We start from the raw sequence: 24409 nt of genomic DNA, 5'->3' as shown, positions 1-24409 counted from the left end.
CAGATTTCTTATTTCCATCTTAGACATCTTTGTTCTCCTACATTCCTCTCAAAATATATCGGTAAATTAAACCATCATGAGGAGGGCTTTTGCTATTGCCATCCCCTGCACAGCGTAGGGAACATTTGCAGAGAAATTCCATTTGGTAAGAAGAGCACTTCACAGTGCTCAAGCAGTAACTGTGTTATCTTTGTAAGTTGTTTATCAGTGCAGAGCTGTTTTGCAGAGCAATTTTTTTCTTCTTTACACTTTTGTTTCATAGAAGTTCGGAAACTTTTTGAGAACTTTTAACAAGAGGTTGGCATTTTACCTTTTTTCTTCTTCAATTTTAGATTCAATATTTGGAAGTGAAAAACAGTTTGGCCAGAGGGGCAGACTTTTGTAAACTGATTTCTCTCCCCCTTAGATCCCTCAATGAAAAAGAAAGACAGGATGCACTTTGCCAAACCTTGGGGCAAGATGCTTGTTTTGGTAAGCTGATACTTCCTTTTAGTCTTATTAAGTTCCTGGGGGGAGGGTGATAAACAAGAAAGCAAGCCTGAAAGAGGTTATCTATCTAAAAACATGCCACAGAAATTTATAACAAAGATCACTGTGAAATTCCAAAATTTGCAATTAAAATTCTAGTTAAGAGAAATTACTAAATTGTGGTTTCTTTTTCACTAACCCATTGGAGTTCATATACTAAAAAAGCATTCTGTCTCTTTTTTTATTAGTATATTTAAAAGGCTTTCTTAAACTAAGTTATTAGACTATAGCAATTTGAACATATGTGAATTGGAAAAGTAAGATTATATGAAAATAATTTTATACAACCATGTAGTTAACACAGCTTAAAATCACTGCCAATGATAGAAAAGCAGGCTTCTCCTTGCACACTTATTTTCCTACATTCCTCAGATCCAAATCATCAGATATGAAAAACACTAAGATAACTTTCAACTGCCCTTTACTGTTACAGTAATGTTTTGGTCACTGCCCTTTCATGATCTAATATGATAAATGTATGCTAAGGAGCAAAGTAGACAGAATACAAGGAGGCACAGGAGATACTAAACACATAGACTTCTAGTTCTCCTTTTATAATTTTGCATTTTAATTGAGGTAGAAGTGGAAAACCAAACTCATATATGTACTTCTCTATTACAAACTAATTATATAAATGGTACATGTAACTGAGTATAGACATCTGAGCAGCTGAAATGCTTTGCCCTAATGTGGAATCATAACATTGAGAGTAGAAATAGTGGGCTTACTCTTTTTTTTTTTTGTCCTGGGAAGTGAACTCAGGACCTTGCACTTGCCAGGCAGGTGTTGATGCCACTGAGCTATATCCCCAGCCCAAACTTTAGTGGGCTTACTGAGAGCAAAAGGATGCTATTACTAGAAGTAGGAGGACTCACTGAATTCCCCGCCCCAAATGTCCACCATGGGACTATAGGTAGCTTGAGGGTGGGAACAGAAACAGGTTCATTCATTAAGTGACCAGTGGTCTAGATTTTTGGTAGTTTATTCTACCTCTGACATTTTGTGTCTATATTTAAAGCTTCACATAAATGTGTTTCATTGCCCCAGAGGAGTCAGTCCTGGGGGCAACTGGGATTCTGCCAAGATCACACAAATACATTTTTCTCTTACAACTTGCCAGAGCTGTATATTGTCCTTTCAAGGGGTTTACCGCATGGAAAGGTACTGTATAAGACACTAAACAGCACTGAGTGTTTTGTTGCTTAAAGATGATTCAGTTGAGCTCCTGTTATGTGACTGCAGTCTGCTGGACAGTAGAGTTACAAACCAGTAGAGTAAGAATAGTTACTAAACAGTTACTAAAACAGCAGAATAAGAACAGAATACTCAATCAGCAGGAGAGAGACAATCACAAACTTTCAGTCCAGATATCCTCAGGATGCTATGTCACCAAGAATTAAGGACACTTTTCCTATGAAAAAAGCCCATGAAAATCTTCGTGCAGTAACTGATGCATAAGCTAAAAGTTCTCAACCAGATTGAGAGAAAAAGGGGTTGGGGAGTATAAAAGTTTATTAAATGATTTCCTCTGTATATCACAAGTGAAATTTAGTCTTCAAAGCAGTCCATTAATAAATAAATCAGGAGAATCTCCTTTTATGTCAAATTTATCAAAACAGTGGTACATAAATATCATATTGGAATAAAGTTCTCTTGCCTTTTCATCTCAACTGAGCATAATATTCTTTTTTTTGTTTTTGTTTTTGTTTTTGTTTTTCTCCGGTACCAGGAACTGAACTCACGACCTTGCGCTTGCCAGGCAGGCGCTTTTGCCACTGAGCTAAATCCCCAGCCCCTGAGCATAATATTCTTATCACTATAAAATTTGATTTTAATGTTACTATAAAATAATAAGAGATAGTCCTCAGATACTTTTTCCATAACAAACAAAATGTATAAAACAGGATAGATACAAAAAAGTCAGGGTTAAGATAGTTAGAATGTAACTATATTTAGAATTAACAATATCCTAGGTGGAATCATTTCTTGTATTTATTTCAGAGTTCATGATGTAACACCTGTAACTTTATGTCACATTAAAAAAAAATAAAAATTTAAAAATTCTTAGAATAAATAATGGGAAAATCAATAGTAGGCAGGCATTATAAGCACATTTTCCATGAACAGAAGCAATCTATATTAGGAAACTCTTCTCTTAAATATGTCTTCCAACCATGGTCACACATTAAGCCAAGTTCTCAAATAGGTTCAGCCATATCAAGAGCAAAAGGGGTGGTGGAGTGGAAAAGCCTATACTTTAACTGCCAAAATACCGGGCAAGTCCAAAATTACTGATAACACACACATTTGACTCAGCTAAGCAATGCTAGAAATTCTCCACACATTACACTGATTTACTTGGCTCCAGAAAATAGGCACAGAACAACAACAACAACAACAACAAATGCTTTAAACCAAAGGAGTGATTTACGCTGTGTAAATATTGTACACAATGTGAGACTATTACATGTCAGCAAAGGGCAAGATGAAAGAACACTGACTCACGGAAAAAGGGCTTAAGGTTCAGACAACTTCTCAGAAAACCTTGTTCACTTCCAAACAGCCACTCACTCTTTCATGCCATCCAGTCCTGCTGCTTTATTCTCTTATTCTCTGTAAGTCAGCAGTATAAAAGCCAGTGGCCTCTCCTCCCAGGTGAGAATTTTAGATTATTCTCTTGATTTCCACTCCAACAACGCCAATGATATTTCCTTTATCTCAAAATCCTCTCTTCAAGTAGTTTCTACGATTCTCTTAAGTTTCCTTCCCAACTATGGCAATTTCTTTATAGTTCATACTCCTCTAACAGACTCTGACATGCAGAAGTTGTTCATGGTTCAGCCACGGATGTCTTCTGATTTCACTGTTTCTACTCCAAGTACACTGATGTACAGTAATAAACTTAATTACCATGGGCCATAGTTGACTCTCAAATTATATCTTCATGTAAAAGCAGTATTAGTTCCAGGAAAGACTACATTAAAATGCTCCCTTAACATTTCTTCTAGTACAGTGCAAAAATATGAACAGGCCTAACAAATTCCCAGGCCTAAATCTACAGCCATATTATTCTACCCTCAAACTACTCCTTGCCAATGTTCTCCCTTTCAGTAAACATCACCTCCATCCATCCAGCTGAGCTAGTTAAATGTAGAAATGTTTCTTGATACTTCCAACTTCCTAATGGTACTGAATATATCAGTAGATTATTTTAATTTTGGATCTTAAAAAAAACTCAAACTTGCCTAGTTCTCTCTGTCAAAACTGCCTCTCTAGCAGCTCAATTTCTCTTCATACACTTTCCTTAAAGGATCTTCCCAAAATACCTCTGCCATTCCCTGCACCCCACCTATTCTCCCAACTATGAACAACATGATCTTCTATTAGCAGAAATGTAACTGTATCATGTCCACAAATAAAAAATTGTTATAACACCCATATGATAATTTACTTTCAAAATATTTCACTATACTGTCACATACATGTAGATTATTAAATTCAATTTGCTGCAAAAGGGTTGTTTGCTAGCATTTGAAATACACTATCAGCAATCCACATTGTAGAAGTGGCTATTGTTCACCTATCATACAATTATGGGGAACAGTCCCTTAGATCTAGAGTTCTACTGATCTTGAGTTATTCTGTTGCATAGAACATTGTGTCCTGTCATGTAGCTGTCAGACGGGATGCTCTTCCTGTTAAGAGTGTCATTGGGTTTGTTCTAATGTAAGGAGAATATTAAATTACCCAGCAGAGAGGGTAGACTTTCATGAGCATATATTCTTACATCTTTCTCTTCCAACGCACACATTTAGCAGAATGAGTTTAAGAATTTACAGTAATACCAGCTAGTATGAAAATTCCCTATTATCTTTAGACCTACTCTAAATATTAGCAAGCACAGATATTTACTGAAAAACACCTGAAAGATCCAATAGCTTTTAGTCAAGATATAGTACCACTCAATAGTATTTCACTGATTTTAGGAAAGATTTGTCTCCTTGATATCACTGTCCCAGTCTGCTCGGGCAACTATAAAAAACTAACATTGAGTGGCTTAAAAAACAGAAATTTATTTGCATAGATCCAAAGAGTGAAAAGTCCAAATTTCAACGTTCAGCAATATTAATTTCTCTTATTGCCATGCAGATAGCTGACTTCTTCCTGTGTCTTCAAATAGGAGAAAGACAGAGAAAGAAAGAAGGCGGGGTGGGAGGGAGACAAGAAGATAAAGAAGGAAGAGGCAGAGGAGGAGGAATAGGAAGAGAAAAAGGAGGAGGAAGAGAGAATTGTGGTGTCTCTTTATATGGGGACCATCCCTGTTAAGATTAGGGTCCCACTTTTATGACCTCATTTATCCTTCATCATCCCTTCAAATGTCCCAGCTCAAAATACAGACACAGTGGGGTCAGAGATTCAACATATGAGTTTTCTGGTGGATACAAATATTCAGGACGTAACACTGATTTATTAAGCTTTCAAGGTTTTCAGCCACTTAATCAGTACTATTTCACTCAAGCTCTTATTCACTTTCTGCACTCTAGTTTCCTGCCACTTTCTTTTAGTATCTGGAATGCCTATTCCTTTTCTCCACTGATTTTTTTTTTATTCTCTTCCTTCACATTTCATATAATCAGTTTCAACCCATCTCTCTGCTATCAGTTCTCTGCTATCTTGTCTTCAGAAAGATGTTCGTATTCTTTCACTTATTATGACAACTACTTACAAATGACAAATTAGGTCTGTGGCAGGCATCATTTGGCATTTTAAGAGAAGTTTATTAGTGCATATTAGTTAATTATACAGAATATGGACGTCATTTGGACTTTTGCTGAAGTATGCATGTGAACATTTCACTGTTGGTGTTGGGGATATGCCACGACATTTAGTGAAAGTATGTCTACTTTTTTACTGTATTTCTTACATTAATTATTTATCCTCACTTAACTTCTAACAGAAAAATGTGGATGCTAATTATTGTCCTCATTTTAGAGCAGATAAAACTGAAAATATTCTTATTCTATACTACTATTTGTCAGTTTGAATATTTATTGAAGCAATAATGATAAAATAGATGAATTCTCTGTGCACGGAGCTTATGTAGTTCACGGGAAGAGCAAGTCGTTTATTAACCATAATCCTACATAATTACAAAATATGAATTTTCTAGAAATTTCAAGTGTTATAAAAATGAAAATAATAAAAGAGCAATTTTTATATTAGAAATGTCCCTGGAAAGGGAAGAAAATTCTAAGCAGAAGACTGAACACATGAAGGCTATGAGGTAAAAACAGAAAAATGCCCACAGTGACTAAGGCATCACAGACTGGAGGAAACCCAGCAGCAGGGAAAGTTAAGGAAGGGCAGCAGGAATCTGTAATATAGAACGCTGAAAACCTCAAAGGAAATTTAACTGTTATTTGTAAATACACATTTTATTATCCCCCTATTATGTAAACATTTCTTATAATATTTGTCTATAAATACTGGGGAAATATTCAATCAAATTCAATTTGTCTGTAACATGACAATCTATTTTAGATATGTTATTTTATAATGTTCCAAAGCTAGAGGAATAAAAAGCAGTAAACCTATAGAAAAAAATGGCTGACACAGTCAGTCATTGGTGAGAAGCTACAAAGAATGACTAAGGAGATGTGAGGGAGAAAGTCCTCCAAATACAAATAATTAAAATTAAAAATTCAGCTAATGGGCTTAATGGTAGGTAAGTCACAGCTGAAGAGAAAATTATGGACAAGGCAAAGCTGAGGAGATAACTGAGAATTCAGCATGAAAGCAAGGAAAAAAATATTTAAAGACTTGGGGTTTTCTGGTTCAAATACCTAGAAAGATCTTAGAATCACTTAATGTACACGAAGATAAGTAATAGTAAAATATTCCTAATTAGGCTTCCAAGGAACTTCCCTCTTTTTATGCTTAAAAGCCACTCTGGCCTTTAATTGTTCAGTTACTTGAGCTGGCTGCAAATCAAATACAGGAAAATTTCTTGGAAGGCAGATGAGCTATTTACATAGCAAGCTAAATGTTCTCCTTAGCAAGATCTCAGCTCTCCCTCAACCAGAGAATTTTTGAGTAGGGAGAAAAAGCATTTAAAAGGATGCTATGCTAGCAGAAGCCAGAGCTCCTTGAAAAATTATACCTGCTCTATCTGTACAACATGCTTCTCAGCAAAATCAGTAGCAGGTGGCCACCTAAACAGTAGCATCTAAAGTGTAATGTAGATTCCTGCTGTTTCCATGCAGTCAAGATATCCACTAAAGAGCTGGCACAGCTTCCACAGGCACACTAAAAATGGTCTTTACTAAATACACAAGCTTCTCTTCCTTTCCCATTCAGATTATGTTGCTTTAATTGGTCGATCATTCCTACTGTTTTCTCCTGGTCCCAGGGCAAGTGAGAAAGTTGAACTGCTCCTGTATGTTATAGGAACATTCTGTCCTGATGAAGATGTACGACACAGAATTAAGGCTATGAATGCACTTTCTGCAGGTTATTGCTTCCTTTTTACCATTTTATGCCTGATATGTGAATGTTTGGACTCAATAACCCAAGCTGCTTGACATTCAAAGGTTCATTCCTTTGCTCCAGGGAAATACAGATCTCTGCTGGCCAATGTGATAAATTGCTTTTTGTTTTGCCCTTCTCAGACCTTTGGAAGTACTACGGATTTAAAATCACGAGAGCCCAGGATAAATCAGAAATTCTAACTATAGGTCCTAACTTGTTGAACTGAGTGCATTGCAAAAGACCTGAAAATTCCACTGTCCATTAAAGTAACTTATTGACCCCTTCCATTGCAACTGTCACTTATTCACCTATGTTTAATTGTTTTTAAGGCTGCAAATAAACCCATGAACAGTATGATTCCAGGAGCAAGATTCAAAAATTTCTAGTCTTAGTTCTGCGACATTATTAACAATGTAGCCTTTGGGTAGGCTGCAAACTTCCTTTGCTCTATTTTCCATATATGTAAACAAAGGTAATATACCTACTGTAGCCTAAGAAAAAGTAGTTCATAAAAGGTTTAAAATGATGATAATGAAATATAATGTCTAGAAGAGAGAAAAGTGTCTTAGTTTGTTCATTATACAAACCAAACTGTAACAATAATGTCTTTCCTCTTATTTTTCTACTTAATCACATATTTAATGAGAATGGGGATTCTTTAATTTATATGTGAGTTTTCAGGATCAATGAAGTTCCCTAGACCTGGAGAAATGCCCACTCCTCATATGGGAGAGATGACCCTGAGTGGTGCCCACCCCACATGTGAGAGAGCAGGCTTGGAGCGGGCACCTCCGTCACACGCATACAACATGAGAGGGCAAACCCAGAATGTTGCCCTCAGCCACTAAGACAAGCCAAAAAGAAAAGCTCCCAAAACTCTCAACTTCTACAAAGATAATCCATGGGGCATCAAAGGGGAGGAAATCAAAAGCCTCACACCCCAAATTGTCCATTTTGGTATCAGGGTTATAATAAAAGAGAACAATAATAAAATTGGTAAGATCATAGAAGATATAAATAACAAGATACAGGGCCAATTAAACAAAATCATCAGCAAGGTTAAGAACACACTAGTAAAAAGACAGAAAAGCTATGAAACATCCATGATCAGCATAGAAAAGTGTTATAATCCATAAAAGGGGTTCTAATAGAAATTGAACAGATGAAATATTCTGCTGAGAGCGTGGGCAGGAGAAATGACTGATGTGAGGACAAAATCTCAGAACTAGAAAACAGTGCTGTCGTCAGGGACCAATTAATGACAGACACCTTAAAAACAAGAAGAGAACATGAAAAGCAGGTTTAACACTCCTAGAGGATGCAAAGTATAATTTAAGATTAACTGGAATTAGTGAAAACATATCTTGGTCAAAATTCATAAATTCTAACACAAAATCAGAGTATTAAAATAGAGAAAAATCCATTAGAATTACAGCAGATTTCTCAGTGCAAAACCTTAAAGCTCTTCAGAGTTTAGAATTAAGTGTTTTAGCCCTGAAAGAAAACATTCTATCACAGGCTGAAATACCGTGCAAAACTATCTTTCAAACATGATGAAGAAATAAGTATTTTCCTGAAAAAGATAACCTGAAGAAATTCATGACCACCAAACCACCACTCCCAAAAATTCCCAAGGACACCTCTAGAAAAAGACAATGAAGTTAACAATGACAAAATAGGCAGTAGAATGAATACACCAGGTAGGTTGAGCAGTTACATAGAAATGAAAGACAAGGAATCAACAACAGAAAAGCAAGCAAATGACAGGAATAAGTCAATATCTATCAGTAGTAACTTAATGATTTCATTTTCCCAGTCAAGATACAAGTGGACAGAGTGGATCAGGAAATAAAATCAAATCATATGCTATAAACAGGAAATACATTTTACTCAAAAAGAAACCCATAGTCTAAAACTAAAAGAATGGAAAACAACATTCCATGCAACAGGAACTCCTAAAAAAGTAGGTGTAGCTCTCTTGTAATCACAAACAAATTGGACTTCAAGCCAAAACAGATTTGAAAAATGTAAAGTCACTACATAATGGACAAGGGAACAATCCATAGAAAGAGGTAACAATTATTAAAATATGTGCATTGAACAGCAGTACACCTAACTTCAAAAAACAAGTACTACTAGACACAAAAGATAAGTTAGACATAAACACAATTATAATGGGGAACCTTAAGACCCCACTATCACAAATAAATAAATCAACTAGACAAAATGTCAACAAATATCAAAAAATAAAAAAAAAAAAACCTTAGCGTTCACTGGGGATTTAGTTCAGTAGCATAGCGCCTGCCTGGCAAGCACAAGATCATGAGTTCGATTCCCAGTACCAGAAAACAAACAAACAAACAAAAACAAATATCAGAGTTGAACAAAACCTTCAAACAAATTGACTTCATAGCTATTTACAGAATATTCTACCCAACAAAAGAAATATACATGTTTTTCAATAGCAAATGAATTTTTCTCCAAAATAGACCATATACTGGCCAATAAATCAGTTTTAAGAACGAGTAAAAGAATTGAAATTATGCCATGTGTATTATCAAACCATAGTGTAATGAAACTAGAAGTCAATGACAAAAGATAATACCAAAATTATGCAAATGCATTGAAACTACATAATACATTCTGAATTAAACAAAGGGTTACAGAAGAAATCAAGGAAGAAGTGAGAGAATTTCCAAAGCTAAATAATAATGCTAGTACAACACAGCAGATGGGATAAAATTAAAACCATTCTATTAGGGAGGTATATACCTGTAAATACTCACATCAGAAAAACATAACAAGCCTAAACAAGTAATCTAACGCCACAAGGTCCTAGAAAAACAAGAAAGATCCAGAATGAAAGCTCATAGAAAGAAGAAAACTGTAATGATTAGAACACAAATCAATTAGACCCCCACCAAAAAAATCAAATAATTAATGAGTCTACAGTTAGTCCTTTGAAAGAATAAAAAGAAATAGACAAACGCTTAGGCAATCAAACCAAAAAGAGGACAGAAAAGACCCAAATCAATGCAATTAGAAATGAATAAGGTGAAATAACAATGGGCACTGTCAAAACAAAAACATTACTAACAACTTCTTCACAAACCTGTACTCCAATAAATTGGAGAACTCAGAAGAAATGGCTAGATCCCTAGATATATATGAAATGCTACAACTGAAGCAAAAACATTTTAAAACCCAGAACAATTAAGTAGCAGACAATGAAACTGAAGCAGAAACAAACAGCCTACAAACTAAGAAAAGCCTATGTCTGGATGGGATATCTGCTGACTCCTACAAAATCTTCAGGTAAGTTCTAATAGTAACACTCCTCAAGTTTTTTAATGAAATTGAAAGAGAAGGAATATTTATTCCTAAAATCCTTCTCTGGTTCCAAACTCAGACAAAGATCAAACAACAACACAACAAAAAGAACTATAGTGGTGCTTCAGTTCATGAACTTAATTCAATCCATGAGTCTGGAAAAGATAGGCATGTTCATGTTCTTGTGAGAAAGATGGCCATGGTCATGTTCATCACCTGATGCAAAGTTCATAAACAAAACAAAATTTTGCAGAACACTTCTGTCTGTGAACAACACTGTTTGCAAACAAAAGCATTTGTGAATCAAGGTATGCTGTATAGAAAAATCTCTACAACAAAAATGGATGAAACAATCTTCAGCAGTATACTGGCACAGTGCAATGAATCATCACAAAGATCATACATTGTGATAAAATAGGCTTCAGCTGAGGGATGCAAGGATGGTTTAACATAAGTAAATCACTACATGTAATTCATCACATAAATAGAACAAGGACAAAGAGATACCAACTCATTTCAGTTGATGCAAAAGAGGCCACCGATAAAATCCAAAAATCTTTCATGATAAGAAAACAAATGAAGCAGAGCTGAACACAGAACAGCTTCAGCAGCCTCTGTGACTGAGCCTTCACCCTACCCCACCAGCATGGGAACCTGGCTGGGTCCCAGGTAGCTTCTGGAGCCTTGGTGACCACGACCTAACCACACTTGCACCCTTGTGGAAGCCAAGATGAACCCTGGACAGCTACAGGAACCTAGATGACCAGGACAGGCCCACACCCACACCTGCGCAGAAGTGGGGCTGACCCTGGACTGCTTTGGTAACCCTACATGGGAACCAAGCTAAGCCCTTGTTAACTTCAAAGCCTCAGTGACGACATACCCACTCCCTCCCCACCAGGATGGGCACCAAATGAGCCTCAGAAAACTTTGGGGGCAACGGTAACATGAAAAATGAAATAAGCAGTAACACAATCACAACAGGGGACTTTATCATCCCATTGTCACAAAGAGATAGATCAACTAGACAAAAACTCAGCAAAGAAATAACAGAACTAAAACAAACTTGTGAACAAATGGACTTTTTTTTTTTTGGTTTTTCTCCGGTACCAGGAACCGAACTCACAACCTTGTGCTTGCCAGGCAGGCGCTTTGCCGCTGAGCTAAATCCCCAGCCCCAACAAATGGACTTTGTAGACCTTTACACAGTGTTCCACCCAACAACATCAGAATACACATTCTTCTCAGCTGCAAATGGGACAATCTCTACAATAGACCATATACTAGCACATAACACATGCTTAAGTAAATACAAAGGAACTGAAATTATACCATGCATACTATTGGACTACAGTGCAATGAAGTTAGAAATTAATAACAAAACAAACTGCAAAAACCCCATAAATAAGTGGAAAATAAATAACACCCAAGCACAAATAAACAGTCTTATGTAGCACCTCAAGCATTTAGAAAAAGAAAAGCAAGTCAAGCCCAAAGCTCAAAGAAGGCAAGATATCATAAAAATCACAGCAGAAATTAATGCAATGGAGACTAAAACAACAATACAGGTACTGGGGATTTAGCTCAGGGGCACAGAGCCTGCCTGGCAAACACAAGGTGGTGAGTTTGATTCCTGGTACAGGAAGGAAAAAAAAAAAAAGAAAACAATACAAAAAATTAATAAATAAAAGTTTGTTCTTTGAAAGAATAAATAAAATTGATAAATCCCTAGACAACCTTATCAAAAAAGGAAAAAAAACTCAAATTCATGCAATAAGGAATGAAAGGGATAAAATCATTATAGATCCTGTAGAAATTCAGAAGATCATCAATACCTACATCGAAAATCTTTACTCTTTTAGGATGGAAAACACAGAGAAAAGGAACAGATTCCTAGATACATAGGCATTACCAAATCTGAATCAAGAAGATATAAAAATCCTGAAGTACTCAGTATCAGCCTGAAAAATTGAAATGTAATAAAAACTTTACTAATGAAGAAAAGCCCAGGTCCTGATGGATTCACAGCTGAATTCTACAAGAAATTTAGAGAAGATTTAACACCAACTCTTCTCAAACTCTTTTAATGAAACTGAAAAGGAAGGACTTATCCCCAACTCTGGAGTCAAGTATTGCCCTGATGCCAAAACCAGAGAAAGACCCAACCAAAAAAGAGAACTACAGGCCAATCTCCCCAAAGAATATAGACGCAAAACTCGATTAAATACTAGCAAACAGAATGCAACAAATCATCGTGAAGATTATACACCATGACTAAGTGGGATTCATCCAAGGAATGTAGGGATAGCTTAATGTATGCAAATCACTTTATATAACACACTATATGAACAAAGCCAAAGACAAAAAACACATGATCATCTCCATTGATGTGAAAAAAGCTTTTGATAAAGTTCAACACTCAATCAAGATAAAAACCCTACAGAAAATAAGAATAGACCGTCTTACCTCCCTCTGATAAAAGAAATCTATTGCAAACTAATGGCCAACATAATCTTACATGGACAAAAATTGAATGCTTTCACTTTAAAATCAGGAAGAAGATAAGGATGCCCACTGTCACCACTCCTATCCAATATAGTTCTTGAAATATTAGCCAGAGCAATTAGATAGGAAAGAGAAATAAAAGGAATACAGATAGGAAAAGAAGTGAAATTATCGTTTTTGCTGATGACATGATAGTCTACATAGAAGACCCCAAAAGCTGCACCAAAAGGCTTACAGATTTAATAACCAAATTAGGTAGCGTAGCTGGATACAGAGTCAACACTCAAAAATCAACAGCATTCCTGTACACAACAAACAGACAGATAGAAATTAGGGAAAACACACCTCTAATAATAACATCTAAAAAATGAAACACTTGCAAATCAGTCTAACAAAGAAAGTAACAGATCTATACCGAGAAAATTGCAGTACTTGAAAAAAGATATCAAAGAGGATTTTAGAAAATGGAAAGGCTCATAGATAGGAAAAATCAATGTTGTAAAAATGGCCATAGTCTGAAAATTTGTAGAGATTCACTGCAATCCCAATTAAAATACCATTAGTGTACCTCACAGATAGAGAAAACATTCACTGGAAACCAGAAGAGGCCTAGAATAGCAAAAGCAATCCTGGGCAGCAAAGGAAAAGCAGGAGGCATCACAACCCCTGACTTGAAACTATACTACAAAGTTACGATGATAAAATCAGCATGGTACTGGAAAAAAAAAAAAAAACAGACCGCAAAATCAATGGAACAGATTAGAAGATGCAGACACAATTACAAACACACTCAGTCACCTTATCTTTGATGAAGAGGCCAAACATGTTCACTGGAAGAAAGATAGCCTCTTTAATAAGTGGTGCTGGAAAAACTGGCTTTCCACATGCCAAAGACTAAAACTAGACCCATATCTATCACCATGCGCTAAAGTAAAGTAAGAAGGGAGTAAAGATCTCAATACTAAAACAGAAACACTACATGTACTGGAAGTGAAAGTAGGTAAAAATCTTGAAGACTTAGGGTCAGCAGAGAGTTCATGAACAAAAACCAAACTGCATGGGAAATACTTCAAAGAATCAATAACCAAGATCTCATCCTGTTGAAAAGTTTTTGCACATCAAAAAGAACACCAACAGTGTGAAAATAAAGTCTGTTTTAGTTCTGTTATTTCTTTGCTGAGTTTTTGTCTAGTTGATCTATCCTTTGTGACAATGGGGTGTTAAAGTCCCCTGTTATGATTGTGCACCCATGTTTACAGCAGCACAATTTGTTACAGCTAAATCCTGGAAACAACTCAAATGCCCATTAACTGAAGAATGGATAAAAACATGTGGTATTTTTATACAATGGAGTATTACTCAGCTATAAAAAATGATAAACACGAAGCTATTATAGGTTAATGGATACAACTAGAGACCATACTCATAAGTGAAATAAATTGGACCCCCATTTGAAAACACTGTATTGTGTCCCTAGTGTAAGAACCTGAAAGAGTAATTAAAACCCAAAACATACAATAGATGTTATGAAAGGGAAAGAAATTGCTCAAAGGAGGGAACAACTGGGATGAGGGAAAGGAGAAAAAGAAAGAAGGGAGAATATATATGTGTCTGTGCATGTATATATATATATATAGAGAGAGAGAGAGAAGGATAGCTGGGATAAGTGTACCATTGATGAAATTGTTTATTAAAAGGAATAGTTAATCCTTAATTTTTGATGAATTTTTCATGCTTATGTCTAGTAATCTGAACAACTAATTTGAAGACAACAATATGCAATGTAACAACCACTGGTGAATTCTCACCATCTTGTCCAGTGGAACTCTGTATCATTTCTAATGTTTAACTTTGTTTTTATTTTTCAAGTACTTTTTTTTTTTTCCGGTACTGGGATGTTTTTATTTTTTATTGTCTTTAATGGTTTGATGAATCTTGCATTCTTACATCTGGTAATCTCAGCAACTTTCATGAGGATAACAATATGTAATATAACAATCACTATTAATTCTTATCATTTTGCTCTGAAACCCTGTATCATTTTTATTGTTTTCACTCTGTTTTGTTTTTGTCTATGTTAGTGGTATTTTGCTACTGTTCTTTTATTATTATTATTATTCTCTTTAAAAGAAAAAAAGGAATAAAATAGGTATAGAAGGAGCTTACTTCAGTCTGATAAAAGCCATTCATGATAAACCTAATGCCAACTTAATATTAAATATGGAAAAACAGAAAGCTTTCCCTCTAAAACCAGGAACCAGATCAGGATGTCCTGTCTTACCACTCCTGTTCAACACAACTTGAACATTAGCAAGAGCAATTGGTCAAGAAAAAGAAATAAATAGATATATATTGGAATGGAAGAAGTCAAATTATCATCGTTTGCAGATGACGTTATTTTCTACACAGATCACCCAAAAGACTGTTAGAATTAAAGCCAGATTCAATAATATAGGGGGATACAAAATCAACCCATAAAAATCAATTATGTTCCTGTATACTTTTTCACTGAGAAAGAAATTAGGGAAAAATATCATTCGCAGCAGCCCTTTGATTCCTAGGAGTTACCCTAACTAAGGAAGTGAAAAACTTCCACAATGAAAAGTACAGTACTCTGAAAAAAGGAAACTGAAGAGGACATCAGAAAATGGAAACATAGGCTAGGTGTGGTGCACATGCCTGTAATCCCATCACTCACACTCAGGAGGCTGACCCAGGCAGACTGCTGCGAGTTCAAGTTCAATTTGGGCTACAAAGTGAATTCATGGCCAGTCTAAACAGCACAGTGAAACCTTGTCTTAAAAAGAAAAAGTGAAAAAGAGAAAAAAAAAAAAGAAATGTCTAAATGACCATCTTTCCAAAATAGATACGCAGATTTAACACACTCCTGTTCAAAATTCCAACAGCATTCTTCCCAGAACTGGGGAAAACAATCCTAAAATTCATGTAGTCTCAGAAGTAACCCAGAACAGCAAACACAATCCTGCATAAAAAAGAGCAAAGCAGGAGGTATCACAATCCAAGACTTGAAGTTGGCAATCCATATGCAAAAGATTAAATCTAGACCAGTATTTTTCACAATGTACTAAACTAAACTGAACACAAAATGGATCTAAGAACTAAACGTTAAAATAGAAACACTTGCCAGGTGTGGTGGCACACATCTGTTATCCTGGCACTTGAGAAGCTAAGGCAGGAAGACTGCTGTGAATTTGAGATCAGCCTGGGCTACTTAATCATGTCCAGGGAAGCCTGAACTGCACACTGAGACACTATATCAAACAACAACAACAAACCAGACACATTTAACCTGATAGAAGACAAGATAGATAAAACTCTTGAAATCACAGGTATAGGCAAGAACTTTCTCAACAGAATTCTAATTGCACAGAAAATAGTTCTGAGAAACAACAAATGAGATCATATTAAATTGTAAAGTTTCTGCACAGCAAAAGAACCAACCAATAGGGTAAAAAGGCAACTTACAGAAGGGGAACATTTTTTGACAGAAATTCCACAGAGGACTCACATCTACAATACATAAAGAACACAGAAAATTAGTCTCTAAAATAAAAGATCCAATCATTAAAATTATGTGAATGAAATGAATAAGAAGTGTGAATAATCAATACACACATGAAAAAATACTCAATATCATTGGCCATTAGGGAAATGTAAACTAAAACAATACTGAATTCTTGGAAATACACAATATACCAAGACTGACTTACAAATAAACAGAAAAGCTAAACATAACATAATATGTAAGGAGATGCATGGAATCAACGTCAAAACCTTGCCAACAAAGAAAACCATGAAACCTATTAATTTCTCTGGTGAATTTGGTCAAACACTTGAAAAATTATTCTCAAGATCTTCCAAACAATGCAATAGGAGGAGAAACTTCAAGCTCACTTTGTGAGGGAGTATTATCCTAACACCAAGGCCAGATAAATACAAGGCAAACAGTATATAGGCTAATATATGTGATATTACATGGAATGCAAGTATCTTTATCAAAATAGTAGCAACTCATATTCAGTGTCACATGATATACACCATGATCAAGCCTACCACTGAAATGTAAAACTTATTAAATATATGTCACATTCAGAGTGAAGGTTTAAAATCATACAATAATGAATACAGAAAAAATACTAAAAATGTAACATCATGTCATCATAAAAACTCAATATATGTAGTTATAAAGGAAATGTTCCTCAATCTAATAAACATTACATACAATATGTCCATTTATAGTATCATAATGATCAAAAGCTGAAAGTCTTATCCCTAAGGTCAGAAACAAGATAGGGAGAGTGACTCTCACCAATTCTACCCACAATAGTATTGAAGACTCTAGCCAAAGCCATCACACAAGATAAATGAATATACATAATCAGGTAGAAAAAATAAAATTTTCTGTTTACACATTACATACTCATATACAAAGAAAACCCAAAAACTCTGCTAAAAAATTGAACTAATAAATTTAGCAACATTACAAGATACAAAAACAACATCCAAAGGATAATCAGTTGTATTTCTATATAATTTTTGAAACTCCCAAAATAAAGATTTAAAAGCATAATACATTTTTCAACATCAAAAATAAAATATTTAAGAATACATTTAGGGCCGTGGATACAGCTCAACAGTGCTTGCCTGGCAAGCCTGAGGTCTTGAGTTTGATTCCCGGTACCAAAACAATAAACAAACAAATGAAAAAGAATACATTTAATCAAAAAGGAAATGATCTCTACATTTTAAACTGTAAAGCACCAATAGAAGATACTGAAAAGGACACAAATATACTGATAAATATCTATGTGTTCATGGGTGATAGGAAGAATTAAAATTGTATCCACAAAGTGACCTGTTCAGCCTAATCTGTTAAAATTCCAATGCAATTTTTCATAGAAACAAAAAGAAAACATGAAACGTATATCAAAATATAAAAGTCTAGAATTTCTAGATCAATCCTGAACAAGAACAAAGCCAAAGAAACTAGATTACCTAATTTCTAATACTTCATGAAAGTATAGTAATCAAAACAGGCATTAGCCAAAGAAAAACCTGCAAGTACAGAACAGAGATACTACAAATAAATCCACACATGCATGGTCACTGGATCCCTGGCACAGTTGCTAAGAACACAAAATGGGGCAAGTAGTACCTTCAGTAAAATGTAAGGGGGAAATTGATTGACCATGTGCTGAAGAATGAAATTGGACCCTGTTTTCAATCCATATGCAAAATCAACTCAAAATAGATTTAAGGCTTAAATATTGAAAAAGTAACTATCAAATTACAAGAAGAAACAGGGGAAAAAAACTTCATGACAATGATATTTTGGATATTACTACAACAGGTAAGGCAAGCAAACTAAATTAAAAAAATAGGGTATCGTTAAGATAAAAGTGATTCTGACCAGCAAAAGAATTAATCACGTGAAGAAACAATCTAATCAATGGGAGAAAATACTTCCAAACCGTGCACATTATATATAACTCCAGTAGCTCAGTAGCAAAAATAATGACCCAACTAAAAATGAGCAAAGGACGTGAACACATAGTTTCTCTAAAGAAAAAAAAAATGCTATGTCAATAACTTTGTCACAGTGACAGCCAAAAGTTACAAATGAGAAAAAGATTTATTTTGGTTCATGGATTTGGGGATTTCAGTTCACAGTACATTGGCTCCACTGCTGTGGGGAGAGGCAAAACAATGTGGTAGGGAGTGTATCCTGGAGAACAAAGCTGCTCACTTCACGGTGGGCAGCAAGTAAGGAGGGATGAAGGAGACAGGGTCTCAGTGTCTCCCTTAAGGACATGATCCCACTGACCTAACTTCCTCCTCTTAGGCAGGCCCCAACTCTTAGGTTCCACCATTTTCCAAAAGCAGCACTCACTGATGATGTCTAAGGATCTGACACAGGAGTCTTTGTGAAGCACTTCAGATCCCAAATATAGCAACTGCCAGTAGGTACATGAAAACATGCTCAGCGTCACTAATCAGGAAACTGCAAATGAAACCACAGTGAGAGATCACTTCATACCCATTAGAATGCCTGTCATCAGAAAAGACAATAGCTAAAAGTCAGTAAGAATGCACAGAAAGGGACATCCTGTACTTATACTGTATGTGAAATAGTATGGAAGTTCCACAAGGTATTAACAATGGAAACACCATATCATCCAGTGTTATGGTTTATTTCTAGACGTCTCCCAAAGCCTCATGGAGTCATAGAGCTTTTTGGGAGGTGGCTGAATCCAGTTTGTGATTAATTCATGGTTCAGTGCTAGGAGTAAGGGTGCTGGGATTCAGGATAGGTGACCGCTGGATCAGTCCACTGATTGGTTCGGCATCATCTTAATCCCAGCAGTGGAGGTAAGACAAAAGGGGCAGAAAGAGGCTTGTTTCCCCCTCTCTGGCTGCCTTTGATGTCTTCTGCAGCCATGAACTGTTGCCCCTCTTCAACATGCCAGTGTATTATGGACTGAAACCTCTATGAGGTAAATATACCTTTCCTCCCTTAACTTTGGGCATTGGGCATTTTGTCTTGACAATGACAAACGTAACTAAGACATCCAGTAATCTCATTTTTGAAAACATACCTAAAGGACATGAAACCAGTGTTTTGAAGCGACAACTGCACCCCTATGGTCATTGAGGTAATCACAACACCTATGATGCAGAATCAATTGAAGTGTCTGTTGTCAGACAAATATTTACGCACCGCACACATATAGTTACACATGCACACACATGAATGGAATATTATTCAGCCATAAAAAAACAAGTTTCTGCCATTTGTGACATAATGGAAAAACCTGACAGACACTATGCTAAGTACATTAAGTCAGACATGGGAAGACAAATAAAATATTAGTTTCATCTCACTAATGGGTAAGTTGAACCTGTAGAATCGGTGAATATAATGATGGTCACAGTGTGCAGGATATATATAAATAGGGTACAAAATTTCAGTAATAGAATAAAAGCTCTAGAGATCAACTGTACAGCATGTACACTATAATTAATATTTTACTGTATGCTTGAAATTTCCCAAAAGCAGGCTGTATATTTTGTCATCACACATAAAAATTGGTAGCACTGTGGATATGTTAATTAGATTGAAAGTGGTAATTATTTCACATCTATATATTTATATAGTATCCACACATATCAAAATGTATACCTTAAATTTGTAGTTTTTATTTATTGTTATAAAGCTGAGAATAGGGGAAAGAAAATTAGAGCTAAAAAGGAAAAGAGAAAGAAAAAGGAGAAAGGGTGGGAGACAGCAAGGGATGGAGGGAGGGAGGACAGGAAAGAAGGAAAGGAAGGAAATGAGAGGAAAGAGAAGAGAGATGCAAGACTGGGTAGTTTCTGGAAGGTTGTTCAGCAGCATAAATGCAATCTAATACCTGGTCTTCATTTTCACAGAAGTATAGTTTTTAAACCTACACAGGATTGCCAAGGTTTCATATGATGAAATTATACTGTCCAAACTCACTCTTGTACAACAGGATAATTTACTGCTAATGCCTACTTAGTGCAGCATTAAGTTTACTCACGGCCTGTAAGTGAATGCTAGGAAACCAAATTACTAAAAGATTTTGTATGGTGACTCTGAAACTGAAATATTTTTTGACTATTGAATTTAGGAGACAGAGCACAGACTTAGAAATCCATTGAAATGGAAAATAACAGAAAATAGTGACCAATGATCTAAAGGTTTTCTTTAAATTAAACAGCTAACATTTTCACCTCAACAAATACCCCATGCAATTTGTGTTCACATGAAACATGAAATATGATCTCTCCTTTTTTAACTTAGTTTTCTATTCTAGATAGAAACACAGAGAAAGAGTACTATTATAACTAATGCTTGTGGTGTAAAAATGAGGAAACAGAACTGACACTAAGCTTTAGTGTTGGGAAGAAATACGTAATACTGAAGAGTATGAGAACTAGAAAATCATGTTCTTTCCAAAAAAGGCAAATACACTTGACTGTTGCCACGTAAGAATTTGAGCTTAGTCTCTAGATCTAATTTTTAAAGCAAACAGAACATCTGGGCTCTCAATGTAAAATATCTTGAAGTTTAACAATAGAATGAACTTCTAAAAATACAGTTTAGGCAAAAGCATCACATTTCAGGTGTATATGTAGCTCATAGACTGACATTAGGACCCTTATCTAGTGATGTGTTTTAATCAGATTATGATTAAATTTAACTTCATGAAATTAAGTACAGAGAGTGATACGTTTATTTTAACTAGAAACACGTATCCCCTAATTCCCTTGGTCCATTGTTTTCCTATGGGCTCACCTTGATTTTGGTTCTCAGGTTTTGATTTTCCAGGATTTATGTCTGATGGTCAGATACAACAGAATTAGTTTATGCTATCTCTGATTATTTTTCTGTCAGAAGATTTACCCTTTGTATGTTTTTAATAGCTCAAATAACTGTCATTCCATCTTGGAAGGTGTCACCAATTTTTATGATATTCTCTTTGAAAATTTTCTTGTTACTTTCCTTGACTGGTAACACATTTATAAACTGTTATCTTCGGTCTGCTCCTCTATCACTGGCTTCTTTCAGAATTCTGTGCTGGATTTTAAATTGATCTGGCCTTGCTCTCAATTTCAGATAAATTATACCAACTCCCTGCCTCTCTTCTGCTCCATTGCTGTGGTTTTATGTATATAGAGAGATTTTTATTTTAGGTCTTCTGTGGATAGCCTACCATATTGGAATCAATGTGGAGAACTTCACTTTAAAAAGAAAGTGATACCTTTATGTCATGTTTATTGGTGGCTGTTTTCGAGTCATCTAATTCCATGTCTAAAGTTAACATTTGTTGACAATGATAGCTAAACAGGTTCCTTATCTATTCCTCTGTTCTTTCACTAATGTATACCTTACTCCTCTTTTCTATCACTCTGTTTTCTTTAAAAAACCCAGATCTCTCCACACAAATATTGTTCATAGGTTGATCTGGTAGCTGATAATAAGCACACTTGAGAGGAAATGGATAATTTTTCCTAAGACTGATCTTGGCTCCAAGAACAATTTAAATATATCGGAGGTATAACTAATGTAATTTATGTTTTCAACGCTCAACTTCTAGCAAGGCATTCTAAAGACAACTTTTGCCTATTTTGAAATATAAACATTATATGGATTTAATTTTCAAATAGTTACTTCATGTTTCCACATCTATGAAAAATATTTTTATAAATTTTAGTGTTCACATTTGTAACCTGAACAACATAACTACCTGAACACTAGACACTGTAGGTACCATTGTGTGCTGCTTAAAAATAAATATACTACTTGTGTACATAATTTAGTGGCCATATTATTTAGTGAAAACAATGCCTAAGAAAGACTAGTTATATTCTTTACATGTTAGAACAAATATGGCATCCAGTACGTTATGAAAATCATATGAGTATACTCTGCAAACCGGTGTACCAGAATTTCTAAACACAAATGTTAGAAATTATTGTCAGATATTGTTAAAATAATCAATTCTATTCAGTTTGGTGTTCTGATGAAATTCAAAAGTTACTATACTTTAGCATAACTTTAAATCTACCATCATAGAAAGCACTATACTCAATTTTTAGAATTTAACTGTGAAGTACCCTGCACATTGTTGTATACTGCTTGTATAATACTACTCAGTCTCCAGTAATTTCATGATAAATATACTGCTTAAATCCTTTTGTCTAATTTGGTCATACTACAATGGAAATATCCTTGCTGATACATGGATATATAGGATGAAGCTTCTGAATAAACGTCTTTTTCTCCATTTACTCAGTAAAATCTGTTACAGCAGCAAGGTTCATCCATTATTTATTACGTCTGAAAGATAGGATTCAATAGGGCTAATGTGTGATACAATGGAACTGAATTTTAGAAGTAGATTTTGGTTCAGTATGAAAAGAAGGTTACAAATGAAGGAAACAGTCTTCTTTGGGAGGTGGTGAGATCCATGTTATCTGACATATTAAAAGAGATCTGATGCAGGAGGAAATAATGCAAATGCCAGGTAAGACACTGGCTAATATTATTTCTAAGTCTCTGTCAAAAGGTGACATGTCAATACTTGTAATTTGAGAAAACATAGCAGAATATCTGAACTGAAAAATGTCTAAACATAAACTTATTGTGTTTGAGAAAATCCCTTGTGCCCTGGAAATAAGCTAATGCCTAATACATGCTGCAGTGAACTAAGAGAACTTATAGTCTGTTGGAGACTGACAAGAGATAGTTATAGACAAGCTGAAATTCCTCTGCCCTTGGTTATACAAAAGCATGGGGTAAACGTGGTGACTGTGACATCAGGAAAGGGACGGCCCCACCCAAAACCATCACTTTTACAGGAATTCTATGTGGTATGCAAAATAGCAAAGTGCTTATGATGGCAAATGCGTAACGTTTTGAATAAATTGTACTATTTCTTGATAAGGTGTTTGGACTACAGCCCGATGGCCATGCACACACTCTTCACAGGAAGTGAATGATATCTGTGTCACAGTATGAAGAAGTGCAGACTCAAATGCAACGTGAGAGCTGCTCTAAGTAACTAAATAGAAAATGATCAAGAGTTTAAAGCAGAGGCAGTAGGAATAAAGGGACGAGATCAGGAAATAGTAACTCTCCCTGCATTTACTGTTAGTTGTTGAAAGGTAATAGGGAAATTGATCATGTTTCTTGGATCTTGGCCTCCATTCCTCTATTTTATCTCAATAGCTAGAGATATAGTAATAAAGTAAACCCTTGGCCTTCCAGATATCCAGGAGGAGCACAAAAAAGAATGTGAACCTCACGCCTTACTTAGAATCCACTAAAATAAGGAAAGATAGATAAAGAGTTCAGTCGCACAGATTTAAGGTTTCACTTGATCATGACAAACAGGCTAGTTTAAAAAACTAAATACTATGGACTGTTTTCATTCTTTAACACCGTGGGAAAGCACATAATTTACGACAGATGGCAGCAAGAGGGTTCCAGCCAACTTTAAGTCAATATCGCAATTCCTTCTTGCCTTCTTTACCTTTCCACTGGATGCACATTAGTAAATACAAACATCTTTGTAAATGCTAACAAAATCGCTGCATCATCGAGACTGAATATGATGTGTCAATAATTTCATTACAAAAGGAAAAGTTAACTGATCTTACATGGAATCACAAATAGTGAATTGTCCTAAAATGCATTTTGTAATTCTAAGAATTGTATTTATGGTAAGTTTACATTTGTGTCAAATGTCAATCATAAATTAATCACTGAAGACGTGATTGCTGCATTCAGCAGTATGCAAGATTTTGGGCCTGGACAAGGAAATTTCAGGTGCATCCAATGGAACAAAAACATGAATATTTCAATAAAAAATTAAAGATGGGCAAGTGGGTATAGTCAGTGTAGATAACTCATTCTCTTTCAGCAAATGACAAATAAATAGATGAACAGATGAAGGGGAAAGTGGGACTGAGA

At 35.3% G+C, this 24409-nt stretch overlaps 1 protein-coding gene across 3 annotated transcripts in view; it reads right to left on the bottom strand.

The window, feature by feature from the left end:
* Nucleotides 1-24409, bottom strand: part of LOC102030009 (cytochrome c oxidase subunit 7B2, mitochondrial) — a 118232-nt gene that overhangs the window by 8600 nt on the left and 85223 nt on the right. The window contains exon 3 of one of the 3 annotated variants that reach the window (XM_013518038.1): nt 16378-16422. The exons of the other annotated variants lie outside the window; for them this stretch is intronic. The gene's annotated coding sequence lies outside the window, so the exon portion shown is untranslated. The remainder of the gene's footprint in view (nt 1-16377; nt 16423-24409) is intronic. 3 annotated transcript variants of the gene reach the window in all.

The sequence above is a fragment of the Chinchilla lanigera genome, unplaced genomic scaffold (genome assembly GCF_000276665.1).
Source record: "Chinchilla lanigera isolate Chin_1 unplaced genomic scaffold, ChiLan1.0 scaffold00042, whole genome shotgun sequence".
In the NCBI taxonomy this organism is placed as follows: domain Eukaryota; kingdom Metazoa; phylum Chordata; class Mammalia; order Rodentia; family Chinchillidae; genus Chinchilla; species Chinchilla lanigera.
Note: the sequence above shows the minus strand (reverse complement) of the source record. Positions and strands in the feature narration are given on the sequence as shown.